Source organism: Lepidochelys olivacea (assembly GCF_965140295.1).
Source record: "Lepidochelys olivacea isolate rLepOli2 genome assembly, chromosome: 3".
Taxonomy (NCBI): domain Eukaryota; kingdom Metazoa; phylum Chordata; order Testudines; family Cheloniidae; genus Lepidochelys; species Lepidochelys olivacea.
Window position 1 is genome coordinate 165,185,275 of NC_140413.1, and position 22,333 is coordinate 165,207,607.

Below are 22,333 nucleotides of genomic sequence, written 5' to 3' on the forward strand. Positions count from 1 at the left end.
AAAAGGAATTAAATTATTAGTGAGTTTACTACCAGAGTAAAAGAGATTTCCTTATTATCATCATTCAGGATTAGTCAGTCATATATTTGGCAATCATTCATGTTTTAAGCAATAATATAAAAATCAACAGAAAGGCAGGAAGCAAAGACATTGCCTTTAATTCAGGTTTGCCATAAGGAATTAAAAATATGCAGAGGCAACATAAGATAATTTAATTGCTCTTCTCAAATCTCACAATGCATTGAGGCCAAATTATATCACTATATATTGAAGAAATGCCATTGAGAAAAAAGAAAAACTATTTCTAATATTGCCCTTATCTTTGTTGTTTAGATCATTAAAATGGAAAGCATATTAAAAATATATGGCCAGATCTTCAGCCAGTTCAGTTTGCCATAGTTCTGTTGACTAGTGTCTTAGACTAGTGTAAATCACAAGCCACTCCACTGAAGTCAGTGGAGTTTCAGCAGCATAAAAGAGGTGTGAGGTAAGAAACAAGTATGTGTCTGCATGGATTGGAAGTATCTTCCATTCAGGCTTGGATCAAATGATGTCTGTGTATTCTCTTTCCTTTCAATTTCTTCTGTGATTCTGAAGTCACTATGACTTCAACAGACTCCTACTGAAACCTTTTGGTTTCATTTTCATTTTGCATTTTTCCAGCACAAACCTCCAATTAGGGTGACCAGATGTCCTGATTTTATAGGTTTCAGAGTAGCAGCCGTGTTAGTCTGTATTCGCAAAAAGAAAACACTGTACCTCAGACGTTCTTGTCAACTGCTGGAAATGGCCCTCCTTGATTATCACTACAAAAGTTTCCCCCCCCCCCCCGCTCTCCTGCTGGTAATAGCTCATCTTAAGTGATCACTCTCCTTACAGTATGTATGGTAACACCCATTGTTTCATGTTCTCTATGTATATAAATCTCCCCACTGTATTTTCGACTGAATGCATCCGATGACGTGAGCTGCAGCTCACGAAAGCTTATGCTCAAATAAATTTGTTAATCTCTAAGGTGCCACAAGCACTCCTTTTCTTTTTGCGATTTTATAGGGACAGTCCCGATATATGGGGCTGTTTCTTATATAGGCTCCTATTACTCCCCACCTGCTGTCCCGATTTTTCACACTTGCTGTCTGGTCACCCTTTCCTCCAATACAATTCAATAAATGGTAGCTTTATAGATCTTCTTCTTTTTTTTTTTTTTTTGGCCCAAGTGGCCAATATAAGCAGTCTAAAGTTACCTGATCTTGCAAAGAAGTTCCAAAGGGTGTCATGTCACTTTTTCCATTCTAGTGTTTGCCAGTATTTTTTAAGGTTTCAAGCTCCAAGGAGTTCCAGCAAGTTTGCCTGCCCAAGTCCTTGATTCAGCAGTTGCAACCAGGACTTTTCTGGCTTTCATGGCCTGGAAAAAAAATGTCCTAGTGTTTTACTTGTTACTCTTAGAATATTTCCTGGAGTGCAGTTATTAAATATCTGATTAACAAAATGTAAATGGTGTACAGCACATGATATCAGAATATAGCCACTATAGTTTTCCCCACATTCTTTTCTTCCATGCACGCCTGACTTGTACAGTGAGTCCAGAGGTTTGAGTCTTGGGAATAAGCCAGACTCCAAATTGGTGCTAAACATTCCACAGCTGGCTCAACGCACTGTGGTCATGTTGTTCGTGACACATTTTGTAGAAGCCAGGCAGAACAGAGATGGTAGGGTGAATGTTGCCTAATGTACTGTGACTAACATAAAATCCACTGTCTGATCATTGGTCCATATATTGTGGTGACATGATCATGAACATAAAATAAACAGATAGTATTTATTAATGATGAACAGCTGAAAATAATGTTAAATGACCTTTTAAAGAGCAATTCAAGTGCTGTGCCTGCTTCAAATTATAGAATAGATTCTACCTTTGCACACTTAGAAGTGTTGGAGAGAGTGAGCCATACAGAAGCCGGAATCAACCAGAAGAGATCTGCAAAAAGAAAAGGAGTACTTGGGCACCTTAGAGAGTAACAAATTTATGTCGCTCACGAAAGCTTATGCTCAAATAAATTTGTTAGTCTCTAAGGTGCCACAAGTACTCCTTTTCTTTTTGCAGATACAGACTAACATGGCTGCTACTCTGAAATCAGAAGAGATCTGGAGCTCTTCTCCTAGTGGTTCCCATGCAGTGCAAACCAGTGTCATATATGCCATCCATGACAAGGATGCATCACCCATAGTGCCTAGCCATCTCCCTCTAAACCAGCACTGGAGCCATAACTTCTTCCTACTGCCTTTCAGACCCCTACATATGGGGTCACTATGCTGGCCAGTCCCTGCACAGAGATGCTAGCTGGAATGGAGGGAGCTTCTTCTCTCCTCCCTCTTGCACATGCTTGTACAGAGGTTGGCTGGTGTATGCTCTATTTAGGGCCACACTCATCCATTTCTTACATGGATATAACTATCTTTGGAGGAGTGTCACTTGTGTTAAAGACAGAATTAGGCACTAAATTATTCTACTACATAGTAGTTTTGTCACATTCAAAATAGAATATTCTGTACAATAGCAAATGTCTTGTTTTGAAATTGAAAATTGTTATACTGCTGACAATAGATTCTTGCTTTTCTTAACTTTTATTTATAACTTTGAACAGCAGTCTACAGTGGCTGTAAATAGCCATTCAATCACAGAGATGTAAGGCTAGAAGGAACCTTGAGAGGTCATCTAGTCAAGCCTCCTGTGGTGAGGCAAGGCCAAGTATACCTAGATCAGCCCTCCCTGGTGTTTGTCTAACCTGTACTTAAAAACGTCCAATGGGTGGGATTCTACAACCTCCCTTGGAAGCCTATTCCAGTGCTTAAAATTCTTACAGTTAGAAAGTTTTTCCTAATATCTAAGTCTAAATGGCCTTTGCTTCAAATTAAGCCGTTAGTTCTTGTTCTACCTTCAGTGGACATGGAGAACAATTGACCACAATCCTCTCTAGAACAGCCTTTGACATATTTGAAGACTGTCAGGGTCCCCCTCATTGTTCTTTTCTCAAGACTAAACATGCCCAGTTTTTTATATACCTTTCCTCATAGGTCAGCTTTTCTAAAACTTGGATCATTTTTGTTGCTCTTCCCTGGACTCTCTCTGCTTTGTCTACATTTGTCTTAAAGTGTGGTGCTTAAACCTGGATACAGTACTCCAGCTGATGCCTCACCAGTGATGAGTAGAGTGGGACAATCATCTTCTGTGTCTTCCATAAGAAACTCCTGTTAATATACCCCAGAATGATATTAGCCTTTTTCTCATCCGCATCACATTGTTGGCTCATATGCAATTTGTGATCCACTATAACGCCTTTTTTCACAGAACTACTGCCTACCCAGTTAGTCTCCATTTTGTAACTGTGCATTTGATTTTTCCTAAGTTATAGTCCTTTGTACTTGTCTTTATTGAATTTCATCTTGTTGATTTCAGACCAGTTCTCCAATTTGTCAAGATCATTTTGCATTCAAATCTTGTCCTCCAAAGTGCTACCAAACCCTCTCAGCTTGGTGTCATCTGCAGATTTTATAAGCATACTCTCCACTCCATTATCCAGGTCATTTAATGAAAATATTGACTAGTACCCGACCCAGCACAGACCCCACTAGACATTTCCTCCCAGTTTCATGGAGAACCATTGATAATTACACTTTGAATACAGTCTTTGGCTAATTTTGCACCCACCATATAATAATTTAATCCAGGCCACATGTCTCTAATTTGCTTATGAGACGGTCATGTGGGACTGTGTCAAGCCTTACTAAAATCAAGATGTATCGCATCATGTCTATAACTTCACCTTACCCCCATACGCTGGGCCAATAACATTGTCAAAGAAGGAAGTTAGGTTGGTTTGGGACGATTTGTTTTTGAGAAATCCATACTGGCTATTTGATGTAATCTGATTGTCCTCTATAGTTTATAGTTCCATAATTTGTTCCAGTATCTTTCCAGGTGTTGAAGTTGGGCTGACTGGCATATAATTTCTCAGGTCTTCTATTTCCCCCTTTTTAAAGATAGGTAATATTTTTGCCTTTCTCCAGTTCCCTGGGATGTTACCCACCCTCCATTTACTCTCAAAGATAATTGCTAACTGTTCCAACATTGTTTCAGCTAGTTCCTTAGTACCCTAGTATGAATGTCATTAGGTCCTGCCGACACAAAAACATCTAAGTTATCTAAATATTCTTTAGCCTGTTCTTTTTCCCTTTTGGCTTGCATTCCTTCCCTCTTGTTATTAATACAAATTTGGTTAAGTATCTGGTCATAATTTACCTTTTTAGTGAGGACTGAAGTAAAATAGTCATTAAACACTTCAGCCTTCTTGATGTTGTCTGACCTACACTTTCCTTCATCCTTTTCTTGCTACTAATGTATGTTTCGAACCTCTTTTTATCTCATCATATGTACAGCATCAACAGGTATCCTGAATGCATCTAGTATATTAAAACTCTATTGCAAGTGATACAGGTTGCTTCTCATTGGATTTTATTTAAGAAATAGTGATACTTAACTACAGTATACAAACATCAAAAAGGAGCAGTGATTCCCCTTGGAGATACCATTAATCAGTACTTTGGGGGAAGATTTTAATTTTCCATTTCTCCTCTTCTTCTTCTTCCTTGTTTTGCAATGGTGAAAGACAATTTCTGACAGCAAGTGCTTCTTTTTACAATTACTAGTGTCAGCCCCATTAAAAAAAAAAGGTAGCGAGGCCTGAACTTTCTAGGTTTAAAGACTCAGGTCCAGAGAGAAAACAACAACAATCTCATGGAATGTTGTTCTCAGCTGCTGTGACAAAGGACCAACTGCATTTTGAAAGTGCAGTCCTACAAGGTTCTGAGTATCTCTTATGAGTTGATGAATGTCCTATCTCCCATTGAAATTAATAAAAGTGGGGGTCTCTCAGCATTTTTCCTCAGCGAGCCTTTAGTGTGGTGCTTGCAGCATATGTCCAGTAAATGTAGCTTTGTTAAATATTTACCTAGCAAACTCTCCCTCAAACATAAATGCAATAGTTCGTTGTCTACAGATAAGACATGGAAAAACCCTTCTGTGAGTTTATTTCCTCTAAGTGAACCCAGCTTTTTTTGGTTTCTTCTGAAGAAGGTCACTATGTCAAAAATAATTAGGACAAGGTTATTGCAACTGCTACCGAATGAAAGAGTGCACATTTCTTACTTTCAGTTATTACCTCCTTCTTTGAATCATTAACATTTGTCAGTTGCTGAGTTTGTTGTTCTGCTTTGAAACTTTGTGTTAGCCTGGATACATTGTTAACTCGATCTTGCAGTTCTGCCATCACTTGCGTTTCTTGCTGAGGTTCTAACTTGAATTGCTATATTTTTGCTGAGTTTTTGCTTTGTCTTATATTGCTATCTAAAGTTTTTTTTTTTCATCTTGTTCCATTTCCACTTTGGCCTATTGTATATCTCAAACCATTCACTGGGCTTCTTTTAGTTATCCTCTTATTCAGTATGTACATTGTCTAATCAATAAGCATCCTCAGTTGCTGTAGGATTTCCATCTTATTGTACTTCTGACTTCTCTGATGCTGTGTGATGGGATTCTGGCTTGGCTAGAGTGCTGTTATCTAAATTTGCTGTGTTTCAAATCATTACACTGACTTTAATTTTGATGTATTTGTGCTTTACCCAGTTCTAGTCATGCTCTTTTCCCTCGATCAGTTTAATTACTCTCTGCCTGTGCAACATTATGTTTGTACTACTGTTGCAAATACTAAATAAAGGGTTATATTTGATCTTATATCTTTAATCACTGACCTCCAGTTTACTTGTGGGTTCACTTCATGGTGTTGTATTTTGATGGTTTGGTTCTTGCATATCTGAGAGACCTCTTCTCTCTCCATGTAGTTCCCAGGCAGCTGTACCTAGAGGCCCCAGTCAGGGAGTAGGGCCCCATTTTGCTAGCTACTGTATACACAGGTAACAAAAATACAGTCCCTGTAACAACGAACTTAGCTGGATATTACAAAGAATGCTTTATGTGACAGCCCCTATATTTCAACATCACGGGTTGGGGTCAGGACATTTCCAGTAAAGGGCCCTTTACTCCAGAAATTACTTTCCTTTTCTTCGAACAGAGCCTCAGTTTGTTGATCTTATGGGTGCATTACAGGTCCTACCTACTTAATCAGGCTTCCTCAGAGAAAATTTGTTGTGTGCAAAGATTTGGCTGTCTTTTTCACTTTTTAATGTACATACTTTTAAAGCATTGTTAATATGAATTAGGGTGGGTTTTTATATGTATTGCATATTGTTATGCTGTGAGCGGAGTTGCTATGATAGGTGCATAATTAATTAGATAGATAAATAAAAAAAAATCAGATGTTACCTGAGAAAAACACGACATATTTGAGAAGCTTCCTGATTTCTGCTCAAGTCAGAGAATAACATATAGAAGCTCTTCTATGAATAATTGGTCACCTGTTCGTGCAGATTACCACTGCCCTGTTTTTGCAGTATAAAACAACTAAATTACCACTAGCTTCTACCTGGTGCAAGGCTTGGCCTTGCAAATAGATCTAGGATGAGAACTCGTATTCCCTTTCATTGAAATCCCATTCTAAAGGTATAATCCTGGCTGTGTGCTGTATCCACAACCAGATGACTGAGAGTCAGAACTCCTGAGATGTTCCTAGACTTGTTTATTGAACTTGGACAAGACACTTAGTTTCTTTAATGTGTATCCTTTTATGCATCTGTGTAAATGAACAGATATAGTAAGCAGATATTGACTTTAGTTGAGGAGAAAACCAACATTTATTAACCCAAGAGGCAAATATTTGCCTTCAGGGACAACAAACCTGGCTTTTCATTGAAATATGAATCCAGCATATGTACTAAAAATATTCACAAGTAGTGAGGCTAGAATTTCAGTTAATTACATAAATCCCCTGCAGCTTTTCCATTCCTTAAAATGAATAATGTTCAAAAAGGATTATTGAGTTAGAGCTTCAGAAAAACTTTCTTACCTTCTAGAACATAGGAATTGCTGTACCTGAGGTCCATCTAATCCAGTATCGTATCTTTACAGTGGCCAGCACCAGATGCTTCTTAGGATCATGTAAGAATACCCCAACAGACAAATGTGAGATAATCTGGCCTCCACCATAGGTCTCATCCTGACCTCTACAAGTCAGAGATTGGTTTAAATGCTGAAGCATGGGTTAAATATCCCTTCTGAAAGGTTTGTTATTAATTAAGATGATTGGATATTTTTATATCCATATGAATGTCCACTCCCTTTTTGATTTCTTATTAAGTTCTTGGTCTCGATGACTTCCTGCGGTAATGATCTCCACACTTTAATTATATATTGTGTGAAAATGTGTTTCCTTTTATTTGGTTAGAACTTTTCAACTTTTAATTTAATTGAATGTCCCCTTGTTTTTGTATTATCAGACATAGAGAACAAAAGCTCATCATCTAATTTCTCGATACCATTCATTATTTTATATACATTTATCATGCTCCCTTCTTATTTCTCTCATCTCTAGCAATGACAGTCTTCTCAATCCCTTCTCCCTCATGAGAGTTTTTCCATGCCCTTGATCATTCTGGGAGGGAAATAGAACTCACAGTGCGCGCTTATTTAGATATATGTTGTCAAGATTCCTTCCCCACTCTCAACTCTAGGGTACAGATGTGGGGACCTGCATGAAAAACCTCCTAAGCTTATTTTTACCAGCGTAGGTCAAAACTTCCCCAAGGTACAAAATATTCCACCCTTTGTCCTTGGATTGGCCGCTACCACCACCAAACAAATACTGGTTACTGGGGAAGAGCAGTTTGGACACGTCTTTCCCCCCAAAATACTTCCCAAAACCTTGCACCCCACTTTCTGGGCAAGGTTTGGTAAAAAGCCTCACCAATTTGCCTAGGTGACTACAGACCCAAACCCTTGGATCTGAGAACAATGAAAAAGCATTCAGTTTTCATACAAGAAGACTTTTAATAGAAATAGAAGTAAATAGAAATCACCTCTGTAAAATCAGGATGGTAGATACCTAGAGAACCCCTCTAGGCAAAACCTTAAGTTACAAAAAAGATACACAGACAGAAATAGTTATTCTATTCAGCACAATTCTTTTCTCAGACATTTAAAGAAATCATAATCTAACACACACCTAGCTAGATTACTTACTAAAAGTTCTAAGACTCCATTCCTGGTCTATCCCTGGCAGAAACAGCATATAGACAGACACACAGACCCTTTGTTTCTCTCCCTCCTCCCAGCTTTTGAAAGTATCTTGTCTCCTCATTGGTCATTTTGGTCAGGTGCCAGCGAGGTTACCTTTAGCTTCTTAACCCTTTACAGGTGAGAGGAGCTTTCCCCTGGCCAGGAGGGATTTCAAAGGGGTTTACCCTTCCCTTTATATTTATGACATATGTGCTGAAAGGTCAAAATTCCTACAGGACCTCAGTATTAGCTGCCTCGGTGGAAGTAAATAATAGAAATATATTGACTCATCACATGACTGTTTTCAGCCAGTCATGAGACAGGATTTTTCTTTTTCTTTTTTTTTTTATGTTACAGGTATACCTACTTCTCCAGGATGTTGTGAGATTTCAATTAATTAGTGTTTATAAAGCCCTTGTTAACTCTAGATTGAAAAGTAACTACTGAACTGCAAAGTAATATTAACGTGGAATGAAATGGCATTATTTTCAGGGGAAACTTTTGTGATTTGCTATATAATGCATTGCATTTACATAGGGTTCTACGAGAACAGTTTTCCTGGATAAATCCTATTCCTCAAGTGGAAGAATAGAGCTGACATTCATGTAATTTTTCCAAATATATTTGTCTGAGTTTGGCAGCTTTGGTATTTTTCAGTTGATCTTTACAATCCCTCCACTATTTCTCCTAATGTGGTTGATTTATAAACATTTAATCAAATCTCAAAATAATCCTACCAGGTTATGCAGGCACTATTAGACCCTGTTTACAGACAGAAAAAACTGAGGCACAGAGAAATTAAATAACTAAACAGAGGTGACCTTCTGAGACAGTAGCTGGGTATAGAATCCAGATCTCCTAATCGCCATACCTTGATTTAACCACTAGGCATTGCTTCTTTCCTGAGCAAAACATCACTTGATTGCTGTGAGGAGAAAGTGCTACTAATCCATCAAATCTTATCAAATGACTCTAAACTTATCTTGGCTTTCTTTTCACCAAGGTTTGTTGTAAATCTTACTAACTAGAGAATAACAGGACTGTTGTCCTTGCTAAAAAGAGAACATTGATTTACTATATTCATACTGAACCAGCTGCTTCCTATGGATATGTAATAATGAATTCAAAGCCTGTAGCTTTTACTCCTGTGTTACACTTAAGAAGGCTTTCAAGACTGGAAAATATTATAAAAGTCCATATGACAGCAAACTTAGAAAATTATTCAAAGCTGTATGGAATAACTGCGTGCAATCTTTATTATGTACAATTTTCGTATTCTTCAAATATTCTAATTGATTGTTCATTGGGCTCAGTCAGCCAAAAGTAGAGAGAAACTTTGTACAGACATCATTAGTTTTTCTCCATTTAAAGATTAATCATGAAGAGCTCTGGCTCTTTAATTCTGTAATTTGTATATTTAATGGGCTGCTGCAGAATCTATGACAGTAATTAGCATAGCCTGAAAACTCATTAATACGCAACAACATGATTAATGCAGCATTAATGCAAACATGACTGAAGTTATTTGGGTTATGTAGTAAGAAGATTAAAGCTAAAATGTCCTGTTTGTTTTACCAGTAGTGGGCATAATGGGGTGGCAAAAAAATAAAATAAAATAGGTATCAAATTAGTCACTTTAACAGAAAGAAAGTACTGAAATCTAAATCAAGGTGATTTTTTCTAGCTCTGAAACTTGGGATTTGTAGAATCTACTGGAGTCTCTCCTTTCGTTTATTCATTCATTCATTCATTGTACCTGTATTCAGCCTTGTTCAACCTTTAAGTTTGACCTATTTAGCTTTTTGGCAGCTTTAGATATTATTAAGATTATATCAAAAACCTCTTCAAATTATGCCATTCTTCAACTTCAGCCAACATTACAACATAGAACTCTGTGCAGAGGAAAATATAAAAAGCAAAGCAAAACTGTCTTCTCATTAGAGGTATTAAAAAGGCAAATAAAAATATAAATAGAAAGATTTGGAACTGTGCGTTTCATTTACAAATTGCAACAATAAAACATTCCATCCCTGTCTTTTGTGTGTGTGATAGATATTTGTACACTTACATATACAAAATTATTATGGACATTTAAAAAATATTTTGGAAGTCATTAAAATAATTGCAGAAATACGTCTTCTTCCCCCTTCCTGAGGGACAGGATGCAGCAGTGGGCAGAGAGTTGAGAAGCAGAGCTTCTAGCTCCCTTTCCCTTCAGAGACAGAAAGCAAGAGCAGGAAGACTATCACAAATTTTCCCTTAAAAAAAAACAACACCAAATGGAGGATCCATCCAGTGATAGGTGAAACAGGACAAATTTTATTTTAAATGTAAATATTTCTTTAACACACAAAACTTACATATTTGGACTGATACAAATACAGTTAGACCTTTGAAATCCTCAGAAACATTAATTCTTCAGCCTGTCCTCATAATTGGATGACTTGTCTTGGAAAGAAGGAAATCCTGTTAATCTTCAAAGACTCTTATAACTTGTCAGAAATGATAGCTCTTAAAAGGCTCATATATGAACCATGGTAAGAAACTGAAAAGTTTCCAGACGTATGGGGCCAGATCTCAGCTGGGGTAAATCAGCATAGCTACATTAATGATTTTGCAGCAATTGAGGATCTGAGCTATGGTCTTATTTGTCTTAGTTACAGAATAATCATTACCTTTTTTTGTTAATGAAAATTTGTGTTTTGCATATGAGCAATGACAATTAAGTGATACACCTATTGGGTCATTTTTGTATCATGATGATTTTTCTCCAGACAATTTCTCTCCTTTCCCATGTACTCTCTTCTAGACCTTTCTCTTTCTGTCCATCTTCATTGATACAATAAAGAGACATTTCAGTAATTTTTTATTTTAATTTGATTTTCTCTCTGACTAGTTTATACTCCCCTCTTATCTTTCAAAAAGAAAAGGAGTACTTGTGGCACCTTAGAGACTAACCAATTTATTTGAGCATAAGCTTTCGTGAGCTACAGCTCACTTCATTGGATGCTGTAGCTCACGAAAGCTTATGCTCAAATAAATTGGTTAGTCTTTAAGGTGCCACAAGTACTCCTTTTCTTTTTGCAAATACAGACTAACACGGCTGTTACTCTGAAACCCCTCTTATCTTTGTTACTCTATAAATATTCTTTAAATGAATGAAGATTTAAGGGGAAAACCAATGCTTTTCACTGTGTAGATGGAAAGACAATACAGCTTGCCACAAATATATACATGTAGTCAGATAGAAATGTAATATACCTGACAATCAGGTTTGCCTAGTGGGAAATAAACATAGGGCTGGAGTTTGTGTGTGAAACTGCTGTAAAACCTGGCCCATTTCTGAAAAAAGTTCTCTCCGTTTTTTAAAGGCATGTTTTTTAAAAATCATAAATAACTTTAGAAATGTGAGGCAAGTTGGGTGAGGTAATTTATTTTACAGGTCCAACATCTGTTGGTCAGAGAGACAAGCTTACACGTCTCTTCTTCAGGTCTGGGCTGTCTTTTAACACCAGCATGATTAGCTGGTAGCAAATCCAGAAACATCATTACCCCACAAATAAAGAGAATAAATAAATGGTCACTCTTTGAAAAAGTGTAATATCCTTGAAATCAGTGGGTGTGCACAGATACATCATAACTGAAAGCAGGTTGACTAATTATTTTTGATTAACTGGGAATGTTTTTTCTCAGGGTTTATTTTACAAACTAAAAATGTTTGTTTAATTAGATTTGTAACTTCTGTGTAAAAGTGTGTTTAGATGAAGTTTACAGAATATGACCCAGATTCAGCAACGCACTTATGCACGTTCTTAACTTAGATTGCAAAGTGCTTTATTTATGATGGGCTTCATTTTGCAGTCCTTGCAGACCCACAGCTTTCATTAATTTCAATAGTTGTTACATGTACATAAAGGCTATAGTATACATCCAAGAATCTCTTTGCTCATTAGTGGGATGCAGTGAACTGGGGTGTAACTCGGGTGCAACTCTGTAACTGCTCACAGCAATACCATACAGCAGCAACGGGCAGCTAGGAAATGCGAGTTGTGTTGGATAAATTCTCAGAGAATTAAGCTGAAAATTGAGATTGTTCGCAATTTGTTAAACATACTTTGCAGTGTTTACAATGGCTTGTAAATTTCAAATAAATAAAAAATTAGGGTCCACTTTTTCTGTGAGTTGTGCGTCCCTGAAATCCACTTTTCATTAAGTGCCAGAAATTGTGTACATGTGCCGGGGCTATTATTTTTATATTTTAATCTTACCAGTGTGGGATGGGATTGGTGCCATCTATGAAATGCAAATTCGGTTGACAGTGCTTTTGCTGACTGCATAAATGTTAGCAATACAGATATACTACATTTCTTGGCGCCTTTGGAAATGTCTTTTGATATAGCAGTATGTGTTTTCATGAACTAGCACAGAATTCTACAACTCCCACAAGTTTATAGTGTGTTGGCATTTGAGTCTAGGGTTGCCAAACCCTCACAGTTTGGCCAGGAGTCTGCCGGAATCGGGCTCTATCTCCCGGAAGCTACTGAAGCCAATCTGGGAGATTTTAGGCCGCTAAAAGTCCAGCAGCACAGTGGGGCTAAGGCAGGCTCCTTACCTGCCCTGGCTCTGTGCCACTCCCTGAAATGGCCAGCATGTCCAGCAGTGGGTCCTAGGCGGAGGCGCAGCCAGGGGATCTCTGCGTGCTGCCCCCAAGCTCTGACTCTGCAGCTCCCATTGGCTGGGAACAAGGAACCACAGCCAGTGGGAACTGTGGGGGGCGGTGTCTGCAGGCAGGGGCAGCGCACAGAGCCGCATGGCCACCCCTGAGCCTAGGAGCCAGTGCCAGTCATTACCACCTGAGGTAAGCACTGCCCGGACGGAGCCTGCACTCTGAACCCTTTCCCACACCTCAACCCCCTTCCCCAGCCCGTAGCCCCCTTCTGCACCCAAACTCCCTCCCAAAGTCTGCACCCCAACCACCTGCCCCAGCCCTAAGCCCCATCCCGCAACCAAACTCCCTCCTAGAGCCGGCACCCTGCATCCCCTCCGGCACCCCAGCCCTGTGCCCCTTCCTGCACCCAGACTCCCTCCCGGAGCCATCACCCCCTTGCGCACCCTAAACCCCGATCCAAGATCAGCCCGGAGCCCCATTGCGCACTCAAAACCCCTCGGTCCCAGCCCAGAACCCGCACCCCCACCCCAACCACCCGCCTGAAAGAGCATGGAGGAGAGCGAGCGACAGAGGGAAGGGGGCTGGAGTGAGTGGGGGAGGGGAAGGGCAGGGGCCTGGCCTCGGGGAAGGGGCAGGGCAATCGTGTTTGGGTTTATGCGATTAGACCGTTGGCAACCCTAGTTATCACCCTCCTCTCACCCTGATCTGCCCTGGCACAGCCCGATGCGGAGAAGATGGCAAAGGGAATGGCAAGGGGCCCCTTTTGCCACCACAGGAGTGATGTAAAGGGCCCTTTATATTTAAGGAGCAAATCCTAATCCCAGCACAGGTGCTATACCCTGGTGAATTCCACAGCCCAGCAGATGCTGTGCCTCCACATAGCGCCCCCACACATGTGAAGGGAATGGTTGGTGGATCTACTTGCACTCAGATCCACAGGCCCTGCTGTTGCTCCTTCTCTGGTCTGACGTTCAGCAGACCCTATGTGTAGAGTGGTGCCGGGAGCAGGAACCTAGGGTTTGTGAAGTCTCTATTGGTATGTCTAATTGTCTACACAACTACTGGGAGCATGCCTTCTGCCCGGGTAGAAAGGCTCATGCTAGTTCTGCTTGAGGATTGCACTTAAAGAGCAGTATAGACCTTTCAGCCTGGGCAGCCACTCAGGCTAGCCACCCAACGTTCATGCCTGCCCAATGCCCTGGGTCTGAGCATGGGGTGGTTACCTGAGCCGCCTCCTGTGCTACAGTGTCCATACTCCTATTTTTTTCAACATGCTAGCTGGAGCAGAACTAACACGAGTCTGTCTAGACTATTAATATGTAAATAAAAGTGACTCCTATTATTCTGTGCACTAGCCTTTGCTGGGTAATCACATGCTGATATTTCCCTCGTATTTCCGTCTTTAATCCCACCCAGGTATTTCATTGACCCATTATATTGTATCATGTCTGAAATTAGGCCCAAATCCTGCAACACAGTCCATCAGTGCAGGCCCTAAAACTGTGTGGAGTCCTATTACATTAGTGGATTCTAATTCATAGTTTGTATACTTCCTGAGGCAGGGATCATAATGTCTTCTCTGTATTGTGAGAATCCTAACATGGTTTTGGTTGCTTTGAAATAAGTTAGTAATACTACAAATAATAATTTCACCCATTCATACTCTTCCTACTTTATGGCTTTTTTCTGCTCTAATCAACAACTGGGACAGAAAGGGTTGTAAGATAGTACTGACAAACCTGATGTAATTAAAGAAATTCAGAGTTAAGTCTGCTAAATTGACCAGTTGCACCTGTTGTTAAAGAGGTACAATGAGTAAACTGCAGATTTTTGCTCATTGAGGTGCCTAGGCTAGTTCAGGACAGAACAACTGCCCCCAGATCAATGGATATGTGTAAGAGCTGAATTGTGGCTTTGCAATAAGCCATTGTACATGAGCAGACTGGAAAGCAGATTCTGTCTTGGAGCTTAGGGGCTTGCTACAAGTCTGCCTTTGCTCTGCAGGGAAGTTCCTTGTGCAAGACTTATACCTGGCCCACTGCATAGCTACCTTAGTCAGTGCCTTGTAAAGTGGAGCCAAAGCTTCAGCTAGTACCTGTCTTTTTGTGCCACAGTACAAGCGAGACCATGGTTGGGCCCTAAATTTTTCCCAACCTAAAAGGCAGATGAAGTTCAGTCCATATTCTGTTTCTGTGTGCCAAGAAGGCAAATAATATATGTTCAGTGGACCAAGCTCTTTTTCAGTGTTCATGTTCCAGGCCCCTTCAAGTGTGGCTGTTTTGAATATTAGCTATCACTTTGCCTCCCTTAACTTTGAATATTCTGGTCTGAATCCTTTATTATTTTGTTTACATTTTTTTCTTCACTGAAAAGTGTGTAAACTTGCTTTATAGCTTGTAATGAGTGGGTTCAATTATGTTAAGTATTTAGAAAAGGAGGACTTGTGGCACCTTTAGAGACTAACCAATTTATTTGAGCATAAGCTTTCGTAAGCTACAGCTCACTTCATCGGATGCATACCGTGGCACAGTAGCTCACGAAAGCTCATGCTCAAATAACTTGGTTAGTCTCTAAGGTGCCACAAGTACTCCTTTTCTTTTTTGCGAATACAGACTAACACGGCTGTTACTCTGAAACCAGTTAAGTATTTAGGCTATTTTTAAAATTCTTGTTGGTTTTAACCCAAGAAGGAGTAACAGCGTCTTTGCAACCACTAATGTCTGTCACATAAACAGACCTACAGAATAAGCAGAGTAAATCTTTAGTTGTAATTCAAAATGCAATTGACTTAAATTACATTCAGACCAAATTATATCCCATGGTTGGTCATGTTTTCAATCCAGGGTGCAACAACTTTGTGCTACGAGCCTGAACTGAAGTTTATTTGTGTGATAAATGAAATATTATAGTAATTATAGTGTTGCTATTGGGTAAGCTGATTGTAATTGAATATATACAATGTACATATTGTAGCTAACAGGGCATTTTAGATACGTGTCAGCTGTGAAACCTGGGGAAGAGTCTATTTCTTTTAGAAGTTGCCTTGCAAATTTTCCCTAAAAGAATAGCTGTACGTGTAATTGAGTCTCATAGACGTTAAGGTCAGAAGGGACCGTTCTGATCAGCTAGACTGACCTCCTGCATATTTCAGGCCACGGAACCTCACCCACCTCTCCTGTAATAGACCCCTAACTGCTGGCTGAGTTACCGACATCCTCAAATCATGGTTGCAAGGGGCGGTGAAAATCCCCCAGGATCTCTGCCAATCTGACCTTCCTTATCCCAAATATGGTGATCAGCATGTGGACAAGACCCACCAGGTAGATACCTGTGAAAGAATTCTCTGTAGTAACTCAGAGCCCTTCCATTCTAGTGTCCCATCTCTGGCTGTTGGAGATTTTTGCTATTGGCAGTAGCTGATGGGCCACATGGCATTGTAGGCAAGCCCATCATACCATCCCCTCCATAAACTTATCAAGCTCAGTCTTGAAGCCTGTTAGGTTTTTTGCCCCCACTGCTCCCCTTGGAAGACTGTTCCAGAAAGTCACTTTACTTTTTCTAATATTTCGTTCCAGCAAAAATAATAAAGGGTGAACTCCATCCCTTTAGAGAGGGCTAGCATGAGAACTTGTCACCACTTAAATCACAATTACACCTTAAAATAGGGTGTAAGTGAGATGTAAATGGGTGCCTAGTACCTGTGCTGGCCCTCTGCACAGGGGTCAGTTTCACAGTGCTAACCCTTAAAACTTGTGTGTTTCTGTTAAACTTAAATAGATAAGGTTACCTCCGTATCTGTAGTATTTCTGTGTACTTAGGAAACGTTTCCAATGCTGCAAATTCTGAGGTTATATACATACAGACACTTCTTCAGAGAAAACTGTACCACCCCAGGCAGAATTTACAAGAGACTGTAGCTCAGGAGGCAAAATCCTTCTCTGAACTCTCCAGTGGGCAGGGGAAATGTGCAGGCATGGCCATGCACTCTGTGAGTTTCTTCATAGGGAAGTGAGCTATTGTCCCTGTCTTTTCCCTGTCTTTCATGGGGAGATGTGTACCCTTGAGTGCAGGAATTGAGATTCTAACTGGCCTCTATTTGGGACATGAGGGAAAAAAAAAAGAAGGGGTGCTCCTGTCTGGCATTTGGTGATTTTTAAAGTTCTTCTGCTTTAATAAGAGTGTATTTGTAATATTAGGAGCTGGCTGTGACCCCTTTATGTAGGTTATCTAACACTTTCCATTATAATGATAGGAAACCAAAAAAACAAAATCTCTTTCAACCTTTTTGGAGAAACTCCAACACTATCATTGTTTGCAACTGACCTTTGAAATTAGGTAGGGAGAAAGCCTTTGGACTGGAGAAGTGCCTGTTCTTTGTCCTTTGAAAGTTTTCAATGGTTTATAACTCAGTAGAACTTAAAAAAAAATGCCATTCTCATTATACGAGGGCAGCCTGCCCCTTTAAGAGCATGAGGCCTGAGGCCAGTCAGTCCTGTTTAATTAGGAGCCCAGACACGCTGTTCCAATGTGAGGCAAGAAGCTGACCTTGAGCTAGGAACTGGGTGAAGGCTACAGCCAGCCAGAGGCCCTTGGTAGGAGGGTAAACCTGACCCAAACAGTGGGGTTGGTTGGAGATTAGGAGCTGGCAGTTATATTATGAGAAACGCCATTGCTGCTGGGAGTGTGCTGTAAGGGAAGGGGACTTGATATCACATTTTTTTGACTTGGACTAAGGGATTCTTTGTTACCATGAAAAGGGTTGAACACTTTAAAGTGGCTTGGCCAAAGGGTCAAAAGTCACCTTTGCAACTGGAGTAGGCTGAAGATCATGGTGGGGAAATTGCGGCAGGAGTGCTACAACACCAGGTTTTCCGGCTAGGGGGTGCTCTGGGACTGTGAGTTTTGTGGCACACCTTTTCTCACTTATATTGCTCTTGAAAATTTGGCATCCTGCCACAATAACTGAACACGAACGTTAAGGCCAAGTCCATACAACTGCTGTAGAAGTAGCAGCAGCACACGCCGCACTAGGAACATGTCGGAACTGCTTGAGCCATTGTATTTGGGGGTCTTGGGAGAGGGAGAAAGACAGCAAGGCCAGTCTCCCCCCAGCCATGCTCCAGATCCAAGACATGGCCCCAGTGGCCTATTCCCCCCTCTGGGGATACCATGTGGGGCAGGAGCTCCCCCAACTATTGGGGAGGCATAGAGAAAGAGAGAGATTGGACCAGGATGGGTTTTCCCCTGATGATCTCTTTACCTACAGGATTAACTATATTAGCTGGCAGCAAGAGAAGGCTGTTAATCCCAGTGTGGTGGATTGGCCACTGATTCTAGGTGATCTTCCAGCACCTGGCATCAGTGGCCAATTCACCACACTGGGATTAACAGCCTTCTCTTGCTGCCAGCTAATATAGTTAATCTTGTAGACGAAGAAGTCTGTGTTGCAGTGCTGAAGGATGCTGCTACTGATGTAAGATAGGGATTTGTTCCATTTGTACATAATATAATTTATTTTACCTCTTTTCCTTAAAAAAAAAACTCTAGGAAATTACATTTAAAAAACTGGTAAAAGATATATATGTAGATTGCAAAGTCAAGCTCTCGAAAGTTAGGAATGCCAGATTTAGTTGCCTGTGCAACCTTAATTCCACCCCTTTCTGCTTTGAAAGACAAGGTGCGTGAGGTAATGTTTTGTAGTGAACCGGCTTCTGCTGGTGAAAGAGACACGCTTTCTGCATGTGCATTTTGATAGTCTTTAATTACATGATCACCCATGATTTTTTTCCCACAAGAGCCATTCCTTATGCAGTGCACAGGATGATTTCACAAGGGACCAGAATTAAGATTACATGGGTAACGGTGAATTTGGCATTTCTAACCTTCTAGGGCTTGACTTTGTAATCTAAAATAACGTTGTTTGAATTTCTTCAGAGTAACAGCCGTGTTAGTCTGTATTCGCAAAAAGAAAAGGAGTACTTGTGGCACCTTAGAGACTAACCAATTTATTTGACCATAAGCTTTCGTGAGCTACAGCTCACTTCATCGGATGCATACTGTGGAAAATACAGAAGATGTTTGCTTTTATACACACAAATCATGAAAAAATGGGTGTTTATCACTACAAAAGGTTTTCTCTTGCCCCACCCCACTCTCCTGCTGGTAATAGCTTATGTAGAGTGATCACTCTCCTTACAATGTGTATGATAATCAAGGTGGGCCATTTCCAGCACAAATCCAGGTTTTCTCCCCTCCCACTCCCCCCCCAAACAAACCCACTCTCCTGTTGGTAATAGCTTATCTAAAGTGATCACTCTCCTTACAATGTGTATGATAATCAAGTTGGGCCATTTCCAGCACAAATCCAGGGTTTAACAAGAACATCTGAGGGGGGTGGGTTGGGGTAGGAAAACAAGGGGAAATAGGTTACCTTGCATAATGACTTAGCCGCTGCCAGTCTCTATTCAAGCCTAAATTAATTGTATCCAAGTTGCAAATGAATTCCAATTCAGCAGTTTCTCACTGGAGTCTGGATTTGAAATTTTTCTGTTGTAATATTGCAACTTTCATGTCTGTAATCGCGTGACCAGAGAGATTGAAGTGTTCTCCGACTGGTTTATGAATGTTATAATTCTTGACATCTGATTTGTGTCCATTTATTCTTTTACGTAGAGACTTTCCAGTTTGACCAATGTAAATGGCAGAGGGGCATTGCTGGCACAAGATGGCATATATCACATTGGTAGATGTGCAGGTGAACGAGCCTCTGATAATGTGGCTGATGTGATTAGGCCCTATGATGGTGTCCCCTGAATAGATATGTGGGAACAGTTGGCAACGGGCTTTGTTGCAAGGATAGGTTCCTGGGTTAGTGGTTCTGTTGTGTGGTATGTGGTTGCTGGTGAGTATTTGCTTCAGGTTGGGGGGCTGTCTGTAGGCAAGGACTGGCCTGTCTCCCAGGATTTGTGAGAGTGTTGGGTCATCCTTCAGGATAGGTTGTAGATCCTTGATAATGCGTTGGAGGGGTTTTAGTTGGGGGCTGAAGGTAACGGCTAGTGGCGTTCTGTTATTTCTTTGTTAGGCCTGTCCTGTAGTAGGTGACTTCTGGGAACTCTTCTGGCTCTATCAATCTGTTTCTTCACTTCCACAGGTGGGTATTGTAGTTGTAAGAATGCTTGATAGAGATCTCTCTGGTCACGCGATTACAGATTACAGTCTCCAGCGAGAGACTGCTGAATTGGAATTCATTTGCTTTTGGTTATGCATACTCTTCCAGAGTTCCCCTGTTTGTGGTCACTCTGGTTTATAGTTTAATTCTTTGGAGACATGTAGCAGGTAAGGTAAAGAACACAGGCTTTACATAGGAACATATTAAATACATACTCTTTACACTTAGAAAGCACAGGAGAGTTACAGATCTATGCGAACAATAAACACCTGAACGAAGTCCTCCCTCCAGAGCCTCAGAGTCCTCACCTCACCTGAGCATTTTGAGGGCTGGTCCATGTTCTTAGCAGAAGGTGAAGTCCCTCCTGCCTCCACTCCTCCAGCTGTGTCTTTTATGTCTCACAATGGACTGGCTCCCTTGCTTAGAGAGACTGTAACATTTAAAAAAATATCGGTCTGTGACACCTTTGCTCTTATGCTGGATAATTTCCGTGCTCCAACCCTCCCGGTTGGTTGCTGGTCTAAGAGTTATTAAAGTCAATGGCTCTGCCCTTAGCAACCACATTGCTCCATCTGGGTAGGACTGACTGTTCAAGCTTGATGTCCCCTTCGTGGCTGTGTTTCGGTTTCCCAGACATCGTCTGTTTCCATTACAAAGTGGAGAGTCTAATCCACACATTTGCACTCAAATGATACTTCACAGAACAAAAAAGGGATTTCATAAATGGACACAAACATATTCCCCAGATTGTCACAAATAATACACATATATTCTCACACACTAGTTGGTAACCTTGGAAGTCACAAGCTAATAGAGTGCCCCCTCTCCACTACATGTTTCCTTTATTCTGTCTTACTTTTTTCTTCTCTCTTTCCCAGAAATAGACTTGTGACAATTCTTGGTGATTCTGGTAACCTAAGTATGAAGCTGAGCTTTCCCATCTCCTGCAGGACCTCTTTCTGCACTTCCGATTGCAATTTTTTCCACCTTTGTATTTGTAGGCACCCTTTCAGTGTATCATTTCTGGCAGCAGGTTATTTATAAACCCAGAAAGCAGAACCCTTCCCAGGAAGAGGAATGGTCTCTTGAAATGTGTGTCTGTTTATTTAGTTCTTAGAACATGCAACAGGGTGTAATTACATCAAGCCATATCTATTAGCTAGAGTCTTTTGTGGACCATCCTGATGCCATCCAATAGCATCTTACGTCTCTTGATCTAAGGGATTTACTGATCAGTGGTGATTCTGTTAAACTTGGTTAATTTTGTACTTTCTTTAGTCCTTCTCCTCGAGGGAAGAAGTTATATTACTTTAAAGGTTTATATATATATAAAAACAAATCCCATTTTAGAGGAGAAAGGGGGGACAAAGTCAGAAGCATCCTCCAGAACAGTGGAAAGGCTGAAATATTTCTAGCTGAAATACCTTTATAACTTAATTCAGGTAAAATAGCACTTGATTGGGAAGTACTTCATATTTGTCTGATGTTAGTTGTATACAGTTAGTTATGTTAGTTATGTATGGTTGATTTTAGTAGGTATTTTAATAGCGTGATTGATTTTCATGATCTAGAGTGAATGTCTTCGTATCTGAGTGCATTGTGTTATATTTCATGAGAACTTGTACTGTGATTAAAATATGTGAGTCAAAGGATACTACTTATGGGTAGAGGTAATTAACTGGCATTATGAATATGATATGAATATGCATTGGATTCATGATTCCTTAATTTTTTTGTAATAGATTCTGTCTACAAGAAAAGCTTCCATTACTTATTATTTTCTGCCTGGCATAAGAAGGGGAAAATGAATGTGAAGAGGTTGAATTGTTTGATACAGCTGGGTAGAACCCAATAAATTACCCTGTTCTGTATTAAGTACTTTATGGGGATCACAAGGACATGAGTATTGATGTATTTGAACTAAGCAGTAGTGGAAAATCATGAAAATGCTACTGCAAATCAGTTCTAGATCTGGAAAATAATGATAGCATGCAATAGAGGGATTGTATAACCTACCCTTTCACCAATTTCTTCCAGCTTCTCCCCTCAAACTTTTTCATCCAGCAATTATAAGCATGGCTGTGACATAACCACATGCAATTGTCCAGTTTGAGTACTGATACTTATTGGATAAATGAGTTTTGAAAGGAGTTTCTCATGCTAAATTTGTTGGGTTTCTTTTTTCTGAAAACAAAATCAAAAGGGCAAGCATATGCTCTCCAGGAGAATTCTAGCTGGCAAATCCACGGGCGTTAGTTTCCGCTGTGCT

The 22,333-nt window shown here is 40.2% G+C and overlaps 1 protein-coding gene across 2 annotated transcripts in view; it reads left to right on the forward strand.

The window, feature by feature from the left end:
* The window catches only part of USH2A (usherin), a gene marked incomplete at its 5' end in the record, with an annotated part of 586,511 nt that overhangs the window by 187,932 nt on the left and 376,246 nt on the right, over nt 1-22,333 (forward strand). The window lies entirely within an intron of this gene.